The sequence below is a fragment of the Triturus cristatus genome, chromosome 5_2, assembly GCF_964204655.1.
Source record: "Triturus cristatus chromosome 5_2, aTriCri1.1, whole genome shotgun sequence".
In the NCBI taxonomy this organism is placed as follows: domain Eukaryota; kingdom Metazoa; phylum Chordata; class Amphibia; order Caudata; family Salamandridae; genus Triturus; species Triturus cristatus.
In genome coordinates this window covers 99,349,074-99,371,927 of record NC_140588.1, presented here as the reverse complement: position 1 = coordinate 99,371,927, position 22,854 = coordinate 99,349,074, and the positions used below count along the sequence as shown (strand labels likewise).

General features: G+C 43.5%; 1 protein-coding gene across 2 annotated transcripts in view; it reads right to left on the bottom strand.

Moving 5' to 3' along the window:
• CDH20 (cadherin 20) overlaps window positions 1-22,854 on the bottom strand; it is a 1,519,872-nt gene that overhangs the window by 1,304,341 nt on the left and 192,677 nt on the right. The window lies entirely within an intron of this gene.

Sequence of the window (22,854 nt, the reverse complement as noted above, 5' to 3'; positions counted from 1 at the left end):
AGAGCAGATGATAGACGGAATGCTGAACAATGTAAACATTCACCCGCAGTCACAAATCTGGGTTTAATCCATAATTTTTTGCTCACCACTTTCTGTTTATTAATTGTTCTATTTGCATTTGTCACCTCGAGTTCGACGGGTTTGCCCAAACATGGGTCCCATGCTATCCGTGCCACTGGAGTCATGCTAGCAAGACTGATTTGCATATGGCTGAGATTAAGCTGAATGGCATGGAGAGCAAACGATGGATTTAGGCGCAGATCTCTGTACTAGGGTGAATGTTTGACTTTGTTCAGCATTATGTCCATCAATTTTTCTTTTTGGATATAATTCAGTCAGGCTTTAATTCTCTATATGTCATTGTTTGAAACGATTTTTAGATAAAGTTGGTTGATGGTGGATCTTGATTTTGCTCACTGCAAGAATGGAAATTGAATTGAAAATAAAAATGCAGGCTGACGGGGCTGGGGGACACTGCAGGTGAGAGGGAATGCCTAGGATCTGATAGTTCTTGGAACAAGTTGCTGTTCTTTGGTGAGGTTGGATGTAAACCATTGTAGGATTGTGATGCAAGTTTTCAGGGGTGAATGCTAGATTATCAAAGGTGTTGAAAGCTGCAGAGAGGTCAAGCAGGACCAAGAGGCAAGCATAATTTTCATTAGTGAGGAAGAGTGTGTCGTTGACTACTTGAAGCGTGGCAGTTTCAGTACTGCAGAGGGGACTGTACTTCAACTGATAGTCTTGAAGCAGGTCATTCTTTCTGATGTGCTACTGTAGCAGGTTGGCTACTCTCATCTCAATGATTTTTTCCAACAAATGGGAGGTGTGTCATATAATGGAAGTTGTCATGGTCAGCTGGATCTGGTGGAGGCTTTTACAGCCGGGAATGATCTGTCTGGTCTTGAGGCTATATAGGAATGTGCCTTGGATTAGCTAGGTGTTGACAATGTGAAGAAGGGGTGTGAGGATTTCTCGTTGTGGAAACTTGATGATGGAGGAAGGAAAACCTTCATCCTCCTAGGAGGTGGCTTTGAGTGAGTAGTGAATGCTGGAGAGGTGTTGGGGGGTATGTGGAGCTTGTATGGAATAATGACAAGTTAGTAGTGTTGTGTCAAACTCAGCGAGTTGAGCTGTAGTTTTGATAAGAATCCTGCTCCTCCCGCTAACTCTCTCTGAGGATCAAAGCACTAGTATTTAGATCATGCAGAGAGTCCGAGGGGAAAAGGTGGAAGGGAGTAAGAAGGAAAGACAGAGTTAATTATTTTCTATTTTGGATCTTCTTGAATGTGTCAGCACAGGGAGGCATGGTAGGAACTGAATCAGAACAATAAACACATGAATATTACAGAATCACTGGTAGAGAAAGGCAATAGAATTAGTGCACAACACCGAAGGATCTTAACAAAGTCTATGGCAGATCAAGCTTTGATGAGCTTAACACACTGATTGGATGCATATGTCAAACAGTCTCTCTAATACAGGCAAGAGACAAGCAAGAGAACTATCCTGCCTCGCCCCACACCATAAGGGACCCGTATGCAGGGATTGAGCACAGTGACAAATTTAATGATGCCAAGCAGCTACTGCATGCTCACCTGAGGCTCATGAATCCCTCACCCTACAAAGCCCTCAAAGTGGTAGGTCTGACCGGGAGTCAAGCACACTTCCAGTATAGCAGTCAAGTGATTCCCCCAGATTTCCAACAACCCATTCTACATACTCTCCATCTCTTTCAAGTGAGACCTATTGTGGCTTTTGTTTCGGTTCTTTCCTCTTCTTTCCTTCCTTCCTTCTTTAACGCAGTCGTTAAAATGTACATGCTGAAGGTTTAAAACTTTCCTAATACTAGTATGCTGCAGCTGGGTTTAGGTGACAGTCAGGGCCAGACTGGGAACTCAAACCGGCCCTGGCAATCGAGCCGGACTGGCCAAGGCAGGGATGGTGTGCGTGGAAAACACTGCAGCTGCTTTTGTTACAGGGTGACAATATTGCAGCATTGTTGCAAAACTGCCACTGTAACAAATACGGCCCCCCAGGGGTCCAAAACTGGCCCCCCAGCAGGAAAACGTCCAGTGCACGGTACGGCCAGTCTGGACCTAGTGACAGTGTAGTTAACGAGTTAGAAATGTTAGATCGGATTTTTTTTATTTTCTCTATGAAGAAAGGGTTGATAGCTCTGCATGTGTCGATTGAAGATGGTATAATGGGTCACAGGAAGTGGTCGTCTTTCCGTTTTATGACTTTATAAATGGCTTTGCTTCTGTTGACTGTTCTGTCAATAGTGGTCTTGCATTAGGTGGCTTTGGCTGTGGTGATGGTGGTATAAAGGTTGGTGGAGAGTGCTTGCAGATGGATATTGTCCTCCTTACATTTTGATCTTCTCCATTTCAACTCCTGTCTTCATAGACTTGTTGTCTGAAATCATCTTTTTTAAAAGGCTGGGTTGTGTTCTTGTCAGGAAGCCATTTTATAATGTCTGAGTCGAATTGATCTTTAGTAGCCATAGAAGTTAGTTAAGGGCATCAGAAGTCAGGGTGGGGAAGGGTACACTTACCCAGCTGTAATATTTTTCAGGGATCCACTCATGTGCTACAATATTTATATATATTAACACAGCCTTCACCCTCTATTAATGTTGAGGCAGTGAAAGCAGGTAATACCATTGCATGGTACCAGATGATGGGTCTGCACTGTGTCCAGATGATGGGTCTGCACTGTGTCCTCTTAAACTGCAGGGCATATTTTTTAACTTTAAACAATAGTTCTCATCCAATGAGGAGCACTCCTGAAGTTGCTCAACTGGCCCCACACAACACCTGACAAAGCAGTGAAAAACTTTCATGTTCTAAGTTTTTCTTCTGTTTTTTAGTAAGCAATTAAACTTTTGTGAAGGCTGTAAAACTTTTTGGGGACTGTCCCTTTTAGCTGATGTTTTCTGATAATTAAAAACATGATTCTTCTAACGTGTTTTAAACAATTTGCCCCTGATCCTCGAGTTGTATTGTTGGAGAGTCAAAAATTAGTTTTTAAATGTATTTCGTTGAGATGATTTTTGTCAAATAAAAAAAAATACTGCGTTCACACAATTTCATTGTAATGTACTTTGTGTTGCTGCAAGCGCGTTTGCGTTAAACCTCTAAGCATTCCCACATTTCTGACCTGCACACTGGTTTCTCACAATTCACCAGCAGTTTCTCAACTTAAGTCCATCTGCTAAGAGGGGTAGGTCCAACGCCTGTCATAAAGAATTTCCTCTAAAAACAAAAAAAAAAGGAATGACTTTTCCCAGATGACTGACTGTAAGACCATAATTATTGTGGAAATTATATGAATGGCGTTCCTTGGTGCAAGAGGATTTTTTTGATTTAAGAAGCTTGTCATTACCTCTGCAAATAAAATCAACTCCCCTACCCCATCATAGAATTAAGCTATTCCATATTAACTTTTTTAAAGACAACATAGGGAGCATTGTGATCTATTTTCCCGAAATATGCCTTATTATCGGTAACTATGATAGCTTTTCTATACACCAGTTAATGGTGTGCCCATCTATTTAAGGGCTTAGTGATTCACTAAATGGAAATAAACAGGGAGGTTAGGAGGAAAAAATGACATGGTATACACTCTTAAGATCAAATCTTAGTTAACTTCTCACAATATTGTAATGACTAGGCAGCAAATGGATACAATATGCACACTTTTTTTTCTATGTTTTATTTTCTCCTTCCCTTTTGCTTGTTCTGGAGCTACTTTTTTCTCGTCATCTGTGCTTTTTTCTTACCTTTCTCTTCTTGACCTTTTCTCTCTATCTCTTCCATTATGGCTAATATTAAAGTAGTTTCATTAAATGTTAACGGTTTACGCCATCCAGTTAAACATACAAAAATTTTAGATTATTTAGGTAGTTTCAAAGCTGATATTTGTTTTATACAGGAAACTCATATAGATGACAAAATCTTAGATTATATGAAGAAAAAGTGGGTGGACACTATTGTCTCTTCTCCTGCTAATGGAAAAAAATGGTGTGGCTATCCTTTTTGCAAAACAATTACATTGCCAAATTTTGAGTAAGACTTCAGATGCGGATGGGAGATATTTAATTGTTAAAGTTAAAGTTCATGATTCAGTCATATTTTTATTAAATGTTTATGGTCCTACTGCGGATGATCCTGTTTTTTGGACTAATCTTCCAACTAAGGTTCTAAAGATTGGTAAAGTTCCTTTAATTGTTGGAGGTGATTTTAATGTCATATCTGATCCTTTATTAGATAGATGATTATCTCTTACTAAATTTCACCCTCCTAAGGTTTATTATGCTTTTAAATCATTTCTTCAAACCACTAAGTTAGTTGATATTTGTCGACTACATTTCCCTACAGAAAAAAGTTTTACTTTTTTTTCAAACCCACATAATTCTCATTCTAGGATTGATTATTTATTAGTCACCAGGCAACTAATTAACTCTGTCACTACTCTTAAGATTGGTAACATTGATGTTTCAGACCATGCTATGATTTCTTGTGTTTTAAATTTAAATCCAACTTTTACTAAGCAATCTAGATGAATACTGGTATAGTTCTCAATGAACATAATAAACCAAAACTCTTATCTGCCATTCATGATTATTTTATTCTTAATCCTGAAGGTTCTACTTCTATGGTTAGTAGATGGGCTGCTTTTAAAACTTATATTAGAGGGTTTACTATTTCTATTATGGACCACGAAAATAAGACCTTTAATGCAAATATTAAAAATTTAGAACAACAAATTGCGAAATTTGAACAACTTTTTATTTCGTCTAATGATCCTCAATATAGATTTAAGTTTCAAAAACTTTGCTATGAGTTCAATACAATTCTTAGTGAAAGAGCTGGCGTTCAGATTTCTAGGGCCAAAGCCAAATTCAGTTTCAATGCCAATAGATCTGGAAGACTTTTCGCGAATTACTTACGTATAACAAAAGATAAAACTCAAATTAACTCAATTCGTGGCCCTAATGGTAAAATTGCTTTAGCTCACAATGATATCGTTAATTAATTTTGGGATTTTTATTCTAATTTATATAACAAGCCTGATTTTCATGATGACTCCTTAATTGATTCTTTTTTAACTTCATGTGGATTACCGAAGATTTCACAATCAGATAAAATCGGACTTGATTCACCCATTACTAAAGATAAAATTTTATCTACCATAAAATCTCTTAACAAAAATAAATCTCCGGGTCCTGATGGTATCCCGGCTCAATTTTATAAAGAATTTCAGTCACAGTTTTTACCTTTTTTATTTCAACTTTTTACGTTTTTTGGCTCTTCAGGAATTACCTCAGGTTCTTTTACTGAGGCTTTAATTATTGTACTTCCCAAACCGGATAAAGACCCCGCCCTTGTGTCTAATTATCGTCCTATATATTTAATTATTCAAGATTGTAAATGATATGCTAAAATACTGGCCACTAGATTAGCCCCTGTATTAGATTCTATTATATATCCAGATCAATCTGGTTTTATGAAGAATAGATATTCTGCAAATAATACAAGAACTTTGTTACATATTATTGAACAAGGTTCTACTTTAACCTTACCTTCAGAAATTATGGCATTAGATGCTGAAAAAGCTTTTGATAAACTTCATTGGCAATTTTTATTTCATACCTTATCATCATTTAATTTTGGTGACACCTTTATCCGCATGATTTCAGCTCTATATTTTGCTCCTACTGCTCGTTTATTTATTAATGGCCAAGTTTCGAATCAATTCTCCTTTTTTAGAGTTACAAGACAAGGGTGTCCCCTTTCCCCCGCTATTGTTTCTAATTGGTATTGAACCTTTTCTTACTTTTATAAGAAATTGTGATAATATTAAAGGAATCAATATTAAGGATGTTATTATTAACCCCTTCAGCGTGGCGCGGATTACCGTGCTGTGCTGAAGGTTCTATTGCGCGGGCGGGGCCATGACGGAGCGGTTCCGTCATATGCACAGCGCAACCGATGCGCATGACGGAACCGCTCCGTCATGCGCATCGAAGGGGTTTAAACCTTAGCGTATGCTGATGATGTGCTTTTATTTACCATTGATCCCATATTCTCATTCCCTTCCTTATTAGAGATTATAGCAAAGTATTCTTCAGTTTCTGGATACAAATTAAACACTAACAAAACTGAATTTTTCCATTAAACATTTATTGTACTCCTGATATGAATCCCATGAATGAAATCATTTGGCAAAAGAATCAACTAAAATATCTTGGTATTTTATTCTCTTCATCAATAAAATCAACAATAACTTTAAACTGTAATTTTATCTTAGATTATATTAAAGACAAAACGTCCAAATGGTCATCACTACATCTTTCATGGTGGGGTAGAATGGATTCAAAATGACTATTGCGCCTAAAATCTTTTACACCCTTGCCATGATTCCTACTCAATTTTCATTAAAGTTTTATAAAGATGTTGATAAACTTCTCTCCAAATTTCTTTGAAACATCAAATCACCTCGTATTAGTTATAAAAAAATTAAAAATGCCTAAATGTAATGCTGGGTTTGATATCCCTGACTTTTTTCTTTATCATAAAGCTTTTATTTTAAAACAAAGTTTCATATGGTATAAGCAGTCTGTCATGATTCGGGCAAAGCGCCTACCCAGCCTACAATCCCCAGATTCCCCGGGAATGGCGGGGGCAGTGCCTCGATTAGAAAAGGGACGAGACGCACACAGGACGCTGTGCGTAATTCCAAGATGGCGGGTTCATCGTTTGTTTTGTTCACGAGTTCTGGAGACTTGGGGAATTCATTGACCGGAGACCCGATATTCCTGAGTTCGATTCCGGGGTCTATGATAGCGAGGACTAGTGCCGACCGGGTGCCCTTCTAAGGTGCTGTAGCCAAACAGGGGAACTCGTGCAGAGGCTGACAAACAGAATCCATGCTCCGGGTTCGGAGCAAGACTCACAGGTATTTCTCGGCTCCAGTCCCGCAAAAGGACCGGAGGGGCCTGCCGATCCCGCACCCAGACACGAACATTTGTGGTGTCAGGTCACGGGAGTGCGGGTGCTTCACCAGATACCCGAGGGGTATTCCGCTCTCCGTTTCAACCTCCAAGGGTGGGAGCTATCCACCGACCTCACCCACGAGGGGTGAGACTCGAAGAACTAGTTGCTCAGGAGCACCGTAAGGCATTGCACATGGAGGCCAGGTAGCATAAGGCACCTTCCAGCTTCTAGGCAATCGAGCACCAGAGCGTTCAGGCTCTCTTCTCATGACTAAATCAATGTGCTGAACGATTGTCCTGAGAGATCTTCCAGGTGTCAAAATCGGAACTTGTAGAGTTCTCCGCCAAGGGCTCCGAGAGGGAGTCATAGATTGGCGTGTGGTTGCGATACAAGGGGCATTCAAAGATATCGCATAAGTGTCAGAAGCCAGTGGTCACTTGGTACGGTGTAGGGGTATTGGATGAGGTTGAGTGTTTGTATGTGTATGATGTAATAATGCTAACGACACAAAGGCCCTACAAATATCCGCAGAACTCTCTCTCATAGAATGTGGTTGCACTAGCGAGAATTCATGAGAGTAGCAATTGTGTTATAACCTGGCATATTGTTTGTATGTTTATTTTCTTTACAGGTTCTACTCCCCGCTGTTCCCATTCCTTCCCTTTCCTCGCTTGATTGCTCCAACCTTCCGTGCCTTTAGTGCAGGAGTTGGGGACGTCGAGAGGTGGACCCCCTATAGCTTCGCCTGAATCCTGAGGAGAGTCAAGTCTGAGACGGATCGTCACACATTCCTTTTTAAGTATTCCCCCTACTTGGCTCCATATTGAAAAATCAATTGTAAATCCATGTCCATTACCCACTCTGTTAACTATGTCTAAAAAATCATAATTTTTTCATAAATCTGTTATTCTTAAATCCACTAAAATGATTTTTAATGATCTTGATTCAATTTTTCTATTTCCCATGTATAATACTGAAAACTTGTCATTATGGTATAGCAATGTTATTAAATTGAATAGAAATATCAGTTTCTGGTATTCATGGATTAAGGCTGGTGTTTTTCATCTTAAAGATGTCTATTCCGCCAATGCATTCATATCATTGAGGATTTGCAAACAAGGTTTGGTTCATCTCAATCTATATCTAATAATAAGAATATTCATGTAATTCGATTTTAGATTCTTTTCCTCAGGCTATTCCATCTAATGTTAAAGCTGACTTATTAATTTATATCCAAACTATATCAGTGTCATCTCATGGTGTTTCTATTTTATATAAAAATTATCTGATACTCTAGGAAGCATCATAAATATGATTTCAGCGTTTTGGAATAATGAACTCTCACTTTCCTTGTCTATTGGTACATGGGAAAATATTTTGCTTAGTAATATATCTGGATGGTTACCTGTCTCACATTTTATTCAATTGTTTATGGACTCCATTACTTTTGTTCCAAGCTAAACTTCTTCAATATGAAACGTGTTGGCATTGTAAATGACATCCTGGTTCGTTACAACATATGCTTTTTGATTGTCCTTTAGTGTTTAAATTCTGGAATGACGTTTGGGATATTATCAAAAAGATATTAAAGATTCATGAAGATATATCATACAAAATGTTAATATGCAAATCTGTTATTTTGTCGCAGAACTTAAATGATCTTGAAGGTAATCTTTTTAATTTCCTAATTTCAGCTGCGTTAAAATCCATTACTTTCTGTTGGAAAGATGTTTTGATATTATCAGTTCATGCTTGGTGGTCTTGGGTTGTTTTTACAAGAAGAGGTGCTCAGTTATCCTTGTCTGGGATTAATCATAATTATAACTCCTATCAATCATTCTGGATACCTACTGATGTTTATTTATCATCTTAATGGTATATTTATAGCTTGTATTTCCTTTTATTGTTCTTATTACATTAATTAATATGATATAGTAGCTCTATTTATAGCTCATGCATTAGTTGTTTTAGATGTTACTCTCCCCCTCCTTCCCTTTTTATTTTCTCTATGAATATGAATAGTTTCATATCTATTGTAATGAATATGATGAATGTATATTTTATATATTGTAATAGAAATTTTCGCTTAATAATATTTTTTTCCGTATTGTCTGTGTTTACTGTCTATTAAGAAATTTCAATAAAATATTTTGAACTTAAAAAACAATATGCACACGTTTACTTGTGGACTGCTGATATTCAAATGTATGGATATGTTCATGATAGATGGAATTGTACAGGGTCGGACTCGCCTATAGAGCAACCAGGTCAGTGTGTGGCCGTTTTTTTAGCAGTTGGGGGCTGCTTTTATGTCCAGATGGGACGGTTTTTACTGTTGATTTTCCTGATATCACCACTTTTTAGCTATTCAGATTCACTAATGGGGGCCACTTTTATTTTGTTGGCCGGGCCTATTTTTTGTTACATTCCAACACTGGAAGGGTATGTCACACAGAGACAATCCCCCCCCCCCCTTCTCTCTGTCTAATACGTCGGTATTTGATTGGGGAGACAGGTCTGCACAACTGCAGGGGTCCACTGGAAAAAACCTGTCTGAAACTAAACAGCTTTGTGAAAAATCACACCTCTTCTGAATGTTTATGCCAGTTTTTCACTTTCTCTGAGCACCTGCATTGTTTGTGCTTTTTCCCTCTCTTCTCTTGTAGGCATTTTGAATAAGCCTCAGAGAGGAAAGCACTATTTTAAAATTATATTCTCTCTGCCTTTTTGCAGCTCATGCAATTCCTAGACAATCTCTAAAATACATGATGGACTATTGCCCCCTCTGACGTATACAACTCATTTTGGACCCAACTTCAATTGTTTTGGGCACGTGTAAGTGGAATAGAGTCAAGAACGTGCTTTGGGGTTATTGCTATTTGAAATCTTTGGATTGTTTGCCATCCCACCTATTGGAGGACGGTGTTTTGACATGGGATAGGCATATGGGTGTTGTAGATGGGAGGTCCATGTCAAATGTAACAAGCATTGGCATAGCCAATGGGTCTCGCCTTTGGGAATTTATAAGTGTTTAGCCATGCAACAGTTGCATAACTAAATACTTATAACGTCCCAAAAGCGAGACCTATTGGCTATGCCAAGCGGCCGTGCGGCCGCGAAAGTGATCGCGATCAAACATCAAAGAGGCCACGAAAGCGAAAGTAATCGCGGAAAAGCGCAGCGCGCGCGCTCATGCACTGTTGCTCTAGGCTGGCTTGGTAGCACTTTTTGGAGCCCTCTCAATAAGTCTCGCCAGACCAGCGCATGCGCTGGGTCAGGCGAGACCTAATAAACGACAATCTCATACGCTTGTGAGAATGCACAAACCAATGTATCAGTCCACAATGGACATTCAAAGGTGTGCCAATGTAAAAGCTGAATAAACTCCTTAACCAGTGTGGAAAAGGAAAGGATGCACCTTCATGTCTCGTTGGGGTGAAGAAGAATGGCTTCTCAGGGCAGAAATGCAAAGTAAATGGACAAACTGCATTTATATATTTACAACACGAGCACTTATGGGGATGGATGCGTAGAATATCTGCATATATGCCACTCATGATTGTATTCCGTTTTGTGACTCACAAAAGTGCCTACATTTAATCACAACAGTCCCTACATTTAAACATAGAAAATACAAGCCATTTTTAATTTAAATATTTAAATATTTGTGGACTCCGGCCTAAATCATATTCCATAAAAGGGCTAAAATCTCACTATTTATGAATATGTTATGCGTTTCTTGGTGTCCTCTTTCTGTCCTCATGTTGTCTTGTCTGGCTGTATTTCTCTGACACACTTTTCTGTAGCAGAAAGCTTTTTAGAATTATACACATTCAAAAAAGCAAAGAGTAAATTAAAAATATATTGACCTAAAATGTTAAATGTGTTTCGTTGTACGCCGCGTCCACAGTCTGTTGTGCTTTTAGTCAATCTTAAGGTCACTTTTCTCCATTACATTTCCCAACTGATTATACGTCTTTACCGCGCAGTCTTCTCTTTCACTTTGTTCTTTTGTCATCTCAGACATCTCTCGTCTGTTTGAATTTTTCATATTCTGCATCTATTGCCCTACCTTTCTTAATAACCGTACGACCGCTATTTTAATTTTACATTTTTTACAATTTTTTCTTTTGAGTCTAACCATCTCCTCTCCTTTTCTCTTCGTGGCTCTTTTTGCAGTCTTGTGACAGGCAGCTCCAGCTATCTGTGCGATGACAGCATTGTGCCCAATACTGCACAGAGCCAATCCTTGCTCAAGATTGGTTGGCTTTCTTGTCAATCTCAGTTACCTTGCTCTTATTTATTGCTTTCCTTTCTTTCTGTGTTTGACCTGCCGCACAACATGTTTGGTTTTGCCGTTGCTACCTTTGTTATTGTGCCTGCTCTAAAGTCTGCATTACAAATAGAGCCAAGTTTAAATAACACCAGTTTGCTGCTTGCAGTGACACATAGCGGTCACTTGAAAAACTGCAGCAGTAATTTGTCAATGCAACTCCATTCGTGACCAACTACTATAAAAAAGCATTGCCAATGACAATCGGTCTTGCATGTATGCAAAAGTAAAGTGAGAATGATTGGTATTGCCAATGCTTATTTACATTTTATGTTTCATACGGCTTGTTTATTTTGCCTAGCTGCCTCCTCTTTCTGCAACAAGGTATCCTAAAGTTTTCCCTCGTCCCCAAGAGCGCAAGTTGCTCCCCATTGCACCCGAAAAGACGACCCACCATTCCTCCTCTTCCCTTTGTCGTAACATAATAAAGTTGATTTACTGTCAAAAGCCAGAAAAATGGGATTTATTATTTCTTACTTTCAGAGGAACGTGTCAGAGTGGATAGTGCCTGTAATTATCTTTTGTGTTGTGTTGAGACTCCTGGAATGCTCTTATCTATTATTTTACTGGACTATTTTCAAATACCAGAAATGCACAACCGTACTCTCGGACCCTTTGCTTTCCTTTAGATTTCTCCCTTGTTCGATAGGGAACAGTGCAGCTGAAATGACAGAAGAAAGGAAAGGCTATGAGAAGTGAAATTCATTAATTTGAAGCAAAAATAAATTGTTCTAAAGCAAATAAAATTGCCTTGTGTGACAAAACCAATAATAGCTATCAAATACATAATTAGTAGCTTAATCTTTACAGCTATGTTGTTAAAAAGTTAATTACTGGTGCTCTTGGAACCAGATTAAAGTAGTAGTGCAGTTATGGAAGTGTAACCAATGCCAGCTTTAGGGGGGTGTGATCGATGCCTCTCCACAAGGCGCAGTGGCGTAACAAAAGATTAAGGGGCCCCCGTGCAGTGTACAAGGAGGGGCCCCCGCTCCGGATTCAATACAGAGCGCAAAGGCCTTAGTACTGTGGTTTGGGGGCCCCCTGCAGCTCGGGGCCCCCCCGCACCGCGGGGGATGCGCGGACCTGTGCAACGCCCCTGACAAGGCGCTAAGCTTGAGAGGGCGCCCTTTGCAGGACAGGTTGAGGCGCGATAAGAGCAGCCTGCGGAAATCTTTGTGTGCCCAGCATTTTAAGGGGAGAATAACAACAGCATGATAACTCTGGTGGTTAATGCACTTGATGGAGAGGTTTGTTATTTGCCTATTCACAGATCTGACCCATGATAAAGTAGCATTGAGGATTAATGTTCGGGCTACAAAGCACGGCATGTAGCATGCAGATCACAGATTTTAAGTTTATGTAGATAGCTCGGTGGGCTACTGCTTTAGTCACAGAGATCTTTTTAATACCTCGAGTTCATAAGTTACAATTTTGTAATATAGCACATGGAGCTATGAACTGGCATCAATGTTCTGCATGCAAATTGCAAGGCATAGGATAAGAACCCTATAGTTTTTTCCTAAATTTTTCGTTATTTTAAGGTTGTATAAAAGGGCTCCTTTTGGTAGTAATACAATTTTATCAGTCTGACACCCCCAATCATTGAGTTACAGTTCAAATTCTAAGTTTATGGTTTGGATTTTCTAACACTTTGCACCTGGTTTGATTCACAAAACCGATACAAACCTGGTGCAAAGTATTGTTTTGGAGTTTGCTTTCCAGCACAAACCCTGTATTGTGTTGAAAAGTAGCCACAAAGTAACACAAACCAGCATTATGTGCTACTATGCATCAAGGAGGCATAGCAGGGCTTTTATATGGTGTTTTCTTGCATCCACCAATGGTTTTTGATGCTAATTGCTATCTATGAACTTTGGTAGAAAGGGATTTGCATCTAAAAAGTATGCCTCCTAGAGGCAGGTGTAAAGTTGGAGAAACTATTTATTTTCGACAAACTGTTCAAACTTTGCACCGTACAGCACACATGCAAAATGGTAAAGAGTTACACTTTGTTAAAGCATAGCATTGTGAGCTGAAGGGTACCCTTCTACTATAAAATGTATGCTTGACATCACATACATATCCTTGCACTATGGAACAAGGGTGTGTGCATTGGTGCAAGGCAGCCTGAGGTATCCCAGCACTAGAGGCTGAGCAACAGCACCATATCTAATAAGATATGGTGCTGTTATGCTCTCTTCTTTTCACGCAATGCAGTGCAGCAATTTTGATTAATGAGCTGTGTTACAACTTAGAAAATCTGCTCCTTTGTTTCTACAAACCAAGCACTCTTAAAATATTATGCCTACCAGTAAGTATAATATGTGACTCCCGCCCCTTGTAGTCCTCATTGTCTTAAGTGACATTTCCTACACATTGATTCTGTAGGACTCACTACCTCTCTATAACATACTTGTGATGTAAGTACTCTTCAATATTGGGATGAGTAGTGCCACACAGTAAATCAATGTGTGGGGGGCTAAGGAGAAAAGAGGGGCACCATTGCAGGGTGAGAGAATCCGTGAAGAATGAGGTCGGTGGGGGCCCACCAAAGATTGTCGCACCAGTTGCCACCAACGATGAAGCCAGACCCGAGTGCAACACTTGGACTTCTATATACATCTGGTCAGATCCACGATATCTTCCATTTCTGATGCAACTTAACAATTAAGAGGGCTCCACAAGGCTGATTGGTTGCTAGATTATGGAGGGGGGGCTCCTCTCGTTTGTACAGAAGTTTTCTCCCATACAAAGCGGGAATTTACTTGCCAAGGTGCAATTTACCATCATTAGGGAACATGTAGGAGAGAAAGAACTCCCTGAGGGTGGTCAAAGAAGGTACAGGCAATGGAGATATGCCTGTCAGGCCCTAAAATACAATGTATTCACAGACTGCCGAGTTATCCTGGTCTGTTATCCCTCACATCCGCCTCAAAGTCAGGGACACCTTCAGTCATACCTTCAAAAAGTTGTGAGGGCTTCAAAGTCTCACACGGGTATTCATGTTTTTGGTACCTGCACGAATACTTGAGTAGTGAGCGGGTTCTCCCCTCTCAATGATTAGCATTCTGTATTGTTACTACCAGGCTACAGTGTCTGTGGATCAGGTACACCATAGATCCAGATGCACATTAAGTAATATGGTCCCAAATATTCAGAATTCAATGATTATGTCACATATGCTGACCTCGGAATAACACATTGAGAAGGTATTCCCCTATGTCCCTTTCCAGTGCAACACTGATCCTAAATCATGCAGCACTTTCAATGGCACGCATTTGTAGCATGCGTAGATATTGATATACAACAGAAAAAAAATGCTTTAGAAAACAAATATTGCGAATTAAGAAAACAAATAAAACAAGCATTGGCATAGCCAATAGGTCTCGCCTTTGGGACCTTATAAGTGTTTAGCCATGCAACAGTTGCATAACTAAATACTTATAAGGTCCCAAAAGTGAGACCTATTGGCTATGCCAAGCGGCCGCGAAAGTGATCGCGATCAAACATCAAAGCGGCCGTGTGGCCGCGAAAGTGAAAGTAATCGCGTTCAAGTGCGGTGTGCGCGCCCGCGCACATGCACTGTAGCTCTAGGCTGGCCTGGTAGCACTTTTTGGAGCCCTCTGAAAAAGTCTCGCCAGACCAGCGCATGTGCTGGGTCAGGCGAGACCTAAAAATCAGCATATTTCATCGTGTAAGAAATACAGTTTTATTCACCAATAAAAATTGCTTTTGTCTCGCACTGAAAAACAGGAGACAATTTCGTAACACTGTAATTTACACGTTATGTGCGTCTAGGTATGAGTCATGTACACATCACACGATACCACTTACACATTTAGTAAATTGTTTTAATTCAGGAAGTGAAGGATGTGGTACCTAATAACCATGGCACGTGGGCACAGAGGTAATTCACAATGCAGCAAATGGCATGCGATGGTGGTTTAGCTAATACAAATAACCCTGTGATCTGAATTTCCATTTCATGAATATATTATATGCACTGCCTTTGACCTCATGTATACACCTATGTTCTCATTGTAGAAATATCGCACATGAACACAAAATTATCATTACAAATTACAAAGTGAACAGGATTATTAATAAAAATGATGATGCCTGATCCAGCTCAGAATAACAAACATGTCCAATATGCACAATTCCTGCTTGGGAATGATGCTAAAGTGCTTCCTTTGTCTTGGCCTTGCAGTCAAGTTTTCATTCTTGCCTCTAGGGAGTGTGTAGAGGCATAATCTGCATCTACACTGTGACGCTGCTTTGAACCCACTATCTAACAAGAAATGTATGCAGTGCAAAAAATTAATGAAATAGCTATTATGTTGGTGTCTCAGGAGGAGACACGTTAAGGTTTAGCAAGAAAACTGATCTTCGAATTCAGGGGCATTTTATAAAAGCCAGGCGATAACATTATCGCCACTTTAGCGGCAGAAAACTGCCGCTAAAACGGCGATAATGGGGTTGATAATATGCCCTATGGAATTCCCATTGAAGCTCAGGTTAGATGTCCTTCACATTTAACATGGGCTTCAATTGGAATTCCATGGAGCATATTATCAAGCCCATTATCGCCTTTTTAGCGGCAGTGTTGTGCCGCTAAAGCGGCGATAATTGTATCGCCTGTCTTGATAATATGCCCCTCAGATAGTAAATGTTTCAGGTTTGTGCTCGTGTAAAGTCTATCTGCACTTGTTAGAAAACTGCTGCTTTGATAAGTGCATGTTAACACAGCAGTGACATCACCAGTCAATCAACACTTTTAACAGGACAGGAAAAGCTCACTTCAAAATAGATCAATATATGATTCTTGGAATTCACTTGAGAAGGAAAATGTTTTCTCATATGACTCTTATATTATTTTGTATCATCTCCTTGGTGGTATGAGGGGTCATTTAGAGCTGGGTGGTAATGGGCAGACCGGCAGGGGGCAGAGGACCCTATCTGATGCTCATCTGCAGCATACCCACCACATTAAGAGCTTCTTACTGGGTCAGCAAGGACTTTTAAATCACAGTTTTTTCACTGACATGGCGGTAACACTTTTGTGAAATTGACAATGACAGCAAGATGGATGGCCGGTATTTTATATTCTTTCCCAAAAAAAACTCAAAGCAGGGGTGTTATTTTTGGAAAATGTAAAATCAATGTCCCGGTTGTGCTGGAAGTTTTCTCCCAGCTTGCGGATGGCATTAACCAGTTTTTCGTGCATGAGGCTGTCCTGCTGTGCACAGCATTCCCAGGATGGGAAAAACAGAGCATATGTATTGTTGAAAGGCCCACCCTAAAATTACAGTACCATGTTCGCTGGTTGACCAACGAAGGAGATAATGTTTACACCAGTAGCGGCTGATATTGGATGACAGTAGCGGCTGGTATTGGATGAAAGTGGTGAGCAGCCGGGGGGACTAAAAAACGAAAAAAGAACTTACTTGGCCGTCACTCGCTGCTCTTCTGCTTTTTGCTGACTGCTGTGCTGAGGCTCGCAGACTCCCCTATGGCCAATCCCAGCACTTCTCTCGTTCTGTTGAGAGAAGCGCTGGGATTGGCCTGAGCTGGCTGGTCTTCTGCTCCATCGGGGAGTGGAAGCCTGTGCCTGCTGTTGTCTCCAACTGGCACTGCAGCTCTGGTTGGAGAGTTGTCAGTGGGCATGTTGGTTTGGCCGTCCTGAGACAGCCGGCCTAACTGACTTGCGCACTGACAGCAGTGCCCACCACTCCCCCTCTTTGCTTGCTGTAGTGCTGGGTGAGTAGGGCCCTGCCCCCTGGGCTCAACTCCAAGAAGAAAAATACAATGATGATAAAAGTGTTTTATTATCATTTTATTTTTTAATTTTTGCAGCTGCTGGCACGGGGTAGGAGCCGCTGCTGGTTTACATTTTTAGGGTCCACTCTGGGTCCATTGTCAGAAACACAATGCTCCTCTTGCCTTAATATAGGCAGTGGAGCCAAAAATCTGAATGGAAGTGGTAATTATCAATTTTAGCCAAACGTCCTCATTCCTCCCCAGCTCAAAATTGTCTCCTTAGTCTTTACAGCTTAGAGAAATGGGGTGATCGCCTTCAAAATTGGGCATCTTTTGACCTGGTGTACAGTCAAAGGCTGGCCACAAGTGCTTGATAATGAGATTAATACAGTGCAACTGCAGCCCTAATGTGGCCTTGAGCTAAATTTGACTACTGAAAATCCAGACTGATGATTAAACAAAGAAGAAGCCAACTATGCCAAGAGAAGTTGAAATTTAAGCTGCTTTGGAACATTGAAACGATCAGAACTAACATCAGGGGAATGAGGGAGAGTGTTCCAAATAAACCTTCTGTGTCCTTCCTTCTCCCTCCCACTCCTGCAAAATCTAGACCTCATCTTCTTTTATTCTCTGCTCTCTTTCCTTTATACAGCGTGTTGTGACTGGCTTCAACCACTGTCACTATCTTTACAATTTAATAATTTCAATGATAACTTGTTCATTGTATGAGTGGGGTTAACCCAATCCCACTTGTTCTTCTGATACTTAGGGCAAAATTACGATGTCGGGCAGACAACACCGCTGCGGTCTGGAAACAACCGATCATAGGTTGGAGATTCCGACTGCCAGATTTGGACGCAACTGCACTATGGGGGGTCGGAAACATCCATTTCCCAATGGCAGCTTGTGCGGTGGGTTGAAGAGGCCAACAGCACAAGCAGCCATTGGGAAATAGATGTTTTCAAACATCCTTGCACCGTGTGGCAGGAACTATGCGGTGCCTGCCATGCGGTGCAGGGATGTTTAGGGGAACACCATGGTGCCGATCACGATCCGGTAAAAAATGTCCCCGTACGACTCGTATCGGGTCTTTTTACCGTACGAATCGTACAAGTGCCGTACGAACTGGCAATCACGATTCGCATGGTAAAAAGTCCATACGAACCGCACTGGGAATATTTCCCCACACGTCCTCGGGTCGGAAAATGTGTCCGACACGTCCTCGTACGATTCACCGTACAAACGTGAAAGGTGAACTCCGACCGGGGAATCACGATCCATCCCGGGCGTCCGAATGTACAACCGTATGGTGAAAAGACCGTCCGCACCGAACTCCCATAACAACCATGGAGACGTCCAAACAGGTGCCCGGTACGTGCCGTACCCCCCGCAGCCCCCGTAGGTACGGGCCGACCCCCGCCCAGCCCCCGTAGGTACGCGCCGACCCCCCCCAGCCCCCGTAGGTACGCGCCGACCCCCCCCCAGCCCCCGTAGGTACGCGCCGACCCCCCCTGTGTGTACACCCGTGTACGGTGCGTACCCACCCGTGTATGTACGGTGCGTACCCCCCCGTGTACGCTCGAGTCGAACCCCCCCGTGTACGCTCGAGTCGTACCCCCACCCGTGTATGTACGGTGCGTACCCCCCCGTGTACGCTCGAGTCGAACCCCCCCGTGTACGCGCGAGTCGTACCCCCACCCGTGTATGTACGGTGCGTACCCCCCCGTGTACGCTCGAGTCGAACCCCCCCGTGTACGCGCGAGTCGTACCCCCACCCGTGTATGTACGGTGCGTACCCCCAGCGCGTAGCGCTGGGGGTACGCACCGTACATACACGGGTGGGGGTACGACTCGAGCGTACACGGGGGGGTTCGACTCGAGCGTACACGGGGGTTCGACTCGAGCGTACACGGGGGGGTACGCACCGTACATACACGGGTGGGGGTACGACTCGAGCGTACACGGGGGGGTACGCACCGTACATACACGGGTGGGGGTACGACTCGAGCGTACACGGGGGGGTACGCACCGTACATACACGGGTGGGGGTACGACTCGAGCGTACACGGGGGGGTTCGACTCGAGCGTACACGGGGGGGTACGCACCGTACATACACGGGTGGGGGTTCGACTCGAGCGTACACGGGGGGGTACGCACCATACATACACGGGTGGGGGTACGACTCGAGCGTACACGGGGGGTACGCACCGTACATACACGGGTGGGGGTACGACTCGAGCGTACACGGGGGGGTTCGACTCGAGCGTACACGGGGGGTTCGACTCGAGCGTACACGGGGGGGTACGCACCGTACATACACGGGTGGGGGTACGACTCGAGCGTACACGGGGGGGTACGCACCGTACATACACGGGTGGGGGTACGACTCGAGCGTACACGGGGGGGTACGCACCGTACATACACGGGTGGGGGTACGACTCGAGCGTACACGGGGGGGTTCGACTCGAGCGTACACGGGGGGGTACGCACCGTACATACACGGGTGGGGGTTCGACTCGAGCGTACACGGGGGGGTACGCACCATACATACACGGGTGGGGGTACGACTCGAGCGTACACGGGGGGGTACGCACCGTACATACACGGGTGGGGGTACGACTCGAGCGTACACGGGGGGGTTCGACTCGAGCGTACACGGGGGGGGTTCGACTCGAGCGTACACGGGGGGGTACGCACCGTACATACACGGGGGGGGTACGCACCGTACATACACGGGTGGGGGTACGACTCGAGCGTACACGGGGGGGTTCGACTCGAGCGTACACGGGGGGGTACGCACCGTACATACACGGGTGGGGGTACGACTCGAGCGTACACGGGGGGGTTCGACTCGAGCGTACACGGGGGGGTACGCACCGTACATACACGGGTGGGGGTACGACTCGAGCGTACACGGGGGGGTTCGACTCGAGCGTACACGGGGGGGTTCGACTCGAGCGTACACGGGGGGGTACGCACCGTACATACACGGGTGGGGGTACGACTCGAGCGTACACGGGGGGGTTCGACTCGAGCGTACACGGGGGGGTTCGACTCGAGCGTACACGGGGGGGTACGCACCGTACATACACGGGTGGGGGTACGACTCGAGCGTACACGGGGGGGTACGCACCGTACATACACGGGTGGGTACGCACCGTACACGGGTGTACACACAGGGGGGGTCAGCGCGTACCTACGGGGGCTGGGGGGGGTCGGCGCGTACCTACGGGGGCTGGGGGGGGTCGGCGCGTACCTACGGGGGCTGGGGGGGGGTCGGCGCGTACCTACGGGGGCTGGGGGGGGGTCGGCGCGTACCGGGCCACCTACTCTGGTCGATTCGCGCCGTACTTCGCTTTTGCGGCACTTTTTGGGTGCCGTGAAAATATTGCCGTCCGGACTGCTGTCGGTTCGAATCGTAATTCCTGGTTCGTGAAACGCTGCCTGAAAGCGTCCCGACGTCACGTCGCAGCATTCCCGGATCACATTCGTATGTATATTTTCGTCGGTCGGTGTTTTTTACGATTCGTACGGAAATGGTGTTTCCGTGCGAATCGTAATTCCATGTTTGTAAAGTTTTACAACCGGGTACGAGTCGGACGGGGAATTCGCTCCGACCGACGGTTCGTACGCGGTTTTTAACGGATCGTAATCGGCACCCATATGTGCCCCCAAGGCCCCATAGTGGAAGGTCAGGGGGGAAAAGGGGCCCTGCTAGGGCCCCCCAGAAACACTTTCTGACAGTCTTTCCATGTTGGAAAGGCTGACATGAAAAGGCTGTCAGAAAGTGCCATCATAATTCTGACGGTGGAGCCGTGCCTGGCTCCATTGTCATTAGGGGATTATGGTGGCTTTCGAAGGTCTGATGGGCTCTTTGAGCCTGTTGGTAGTGCACTGGAATTCCCCCCCCAGGTTTTACTCCGACCACTGTCATCATAGTATGGATGTCAGACTGAAACCTACTATGACGAAGAGTGGTCAGAGGCTTTCTGACCGACATCGTTATCAGGCCCATAGTTGAGTTGGGCTTTATAGGAACTAGAAATAAATAAATACTTAAATAAATAGCAGTCAAACTGGGCGCAGGTCATGAGAAATCATCAAATGAGGCAGATAGGAAGATCCTGAAATCTATAAGGAGAACAAGCCTGGAAGCACTTTGAACAATGAACAATCATCCAGCGTGGACCTGTTCTCCACAGGAAGCCAATGAGGACAAACTAGGGGACATATACTAAAGTTTCATGAAATGCAACGCAGCAAAGCAACTTGCTGCATTGTGTTGTGATTAAAGGGAGAGAGCAGAAATGTAATGATCTATTAAGATCTATGTGCTGTCTAGCGCAAGCGAATGCACCCTTGTACCATGCTGAAAGCGCTCCTACGCGCTACTGGCAGGATTGTATTTGTGCAGGAAGGGACAACATTCCTAAGAGGCAATTTACTACTTCCATATGTGCATGCATCATGCATGGAAAGAGGAATCAATAGGAGAATTAAAGCTATTTCTCCTTGTAACGCCTTTGTAGAGTAGGCACACCATTTTGAAGCAAACTCAGGTTTACAAGTCTTTGTAAATCTGGGTTTCAAGAAAGGTCGACTGTGGTGTCATCTGAAAGGCTAATCGGAGAGCCAAACATCGGTCGATTTGGCCGCCCAATTACGATGCGCATTTACGACAAGGTAATGAGGAGGTCCAATCACATCGCTCGAGTTGGCGGAAAAGGAGGGCACAATGCACCACCAGACAGCAGCCTACTTCCTGTGTCGTCATTGATCCAGCATAATAGGTCCTGCCGCTGCTGTACCTGCACGATGATGTCAAAAATTGGCAACGTTGTGCACAGAACCGCAGGTAAGTGACATGTTGCTCCCTCCGCTGAGATCCCATTGTTAACCTGTGGGCCACCATCCTGGAGAAAGAGTGCACTATTGTCTGCATATTAGTGTGTGTGTTTGTCACTAATATATGTCCAAGTTATCACACAGGGACACCTTGATAAGTGGGGAAGGGGTATATGAGTGGGCTTAAGGCCTGTCACGTGGCCATGTTGTGCCGGTTTGTCGCAACTGTAAACTTTTTTGGTTTCTGTTAGGCTGATATACATAGGGCTCTTCATGCCAGCCACCACCATCTGGATTCACAACAACTCAACAGATGTCAGTAGCTGTACCACCCTGCATTACTTGTCATGTCACTTCCAAGAGCCTCGTCAGAAAGAATTCACAGTCTCATTACCTCTGAACATAAGCACTTCCAATATAAACAACTATGCCATATGTGATAAACATTCTTCCTAGGCAACTCACAACATATCATGAAGGACAGATTCCTCGAATGGCCCATGTAAGAGGTCAGTTGTATTAGAGACCATGAACCAATGACAGAAGCTTAAAAATGCATGTCAGGTGATACTGTAAGACATTTACAGATGCACATCAAAGCTGTCATACAACATGGTCACAAATACATTTGGACCTCCCTACTCACAAACCTCCACCAGGTAGAATCTACCCACTGCAAGGCCTAGATGGCCTGAGGGGCCTTTAAGAAAACACTGAGTAGTGTGATTTGGGAAGCATATTTTGAAGTGTCCCTGGGTATGTCTGTCGTCAGTCCCCGTAGGTCTACTAAGCTTATGCTCATATGGTCCCCAACGCAATTTACATATGTTACACACTCTGAAGGTGTGGAAAATACACAAATATGCACCTGCAACACCTCATACAGCCACAGATAGTACAACTAAGACATCAACTAT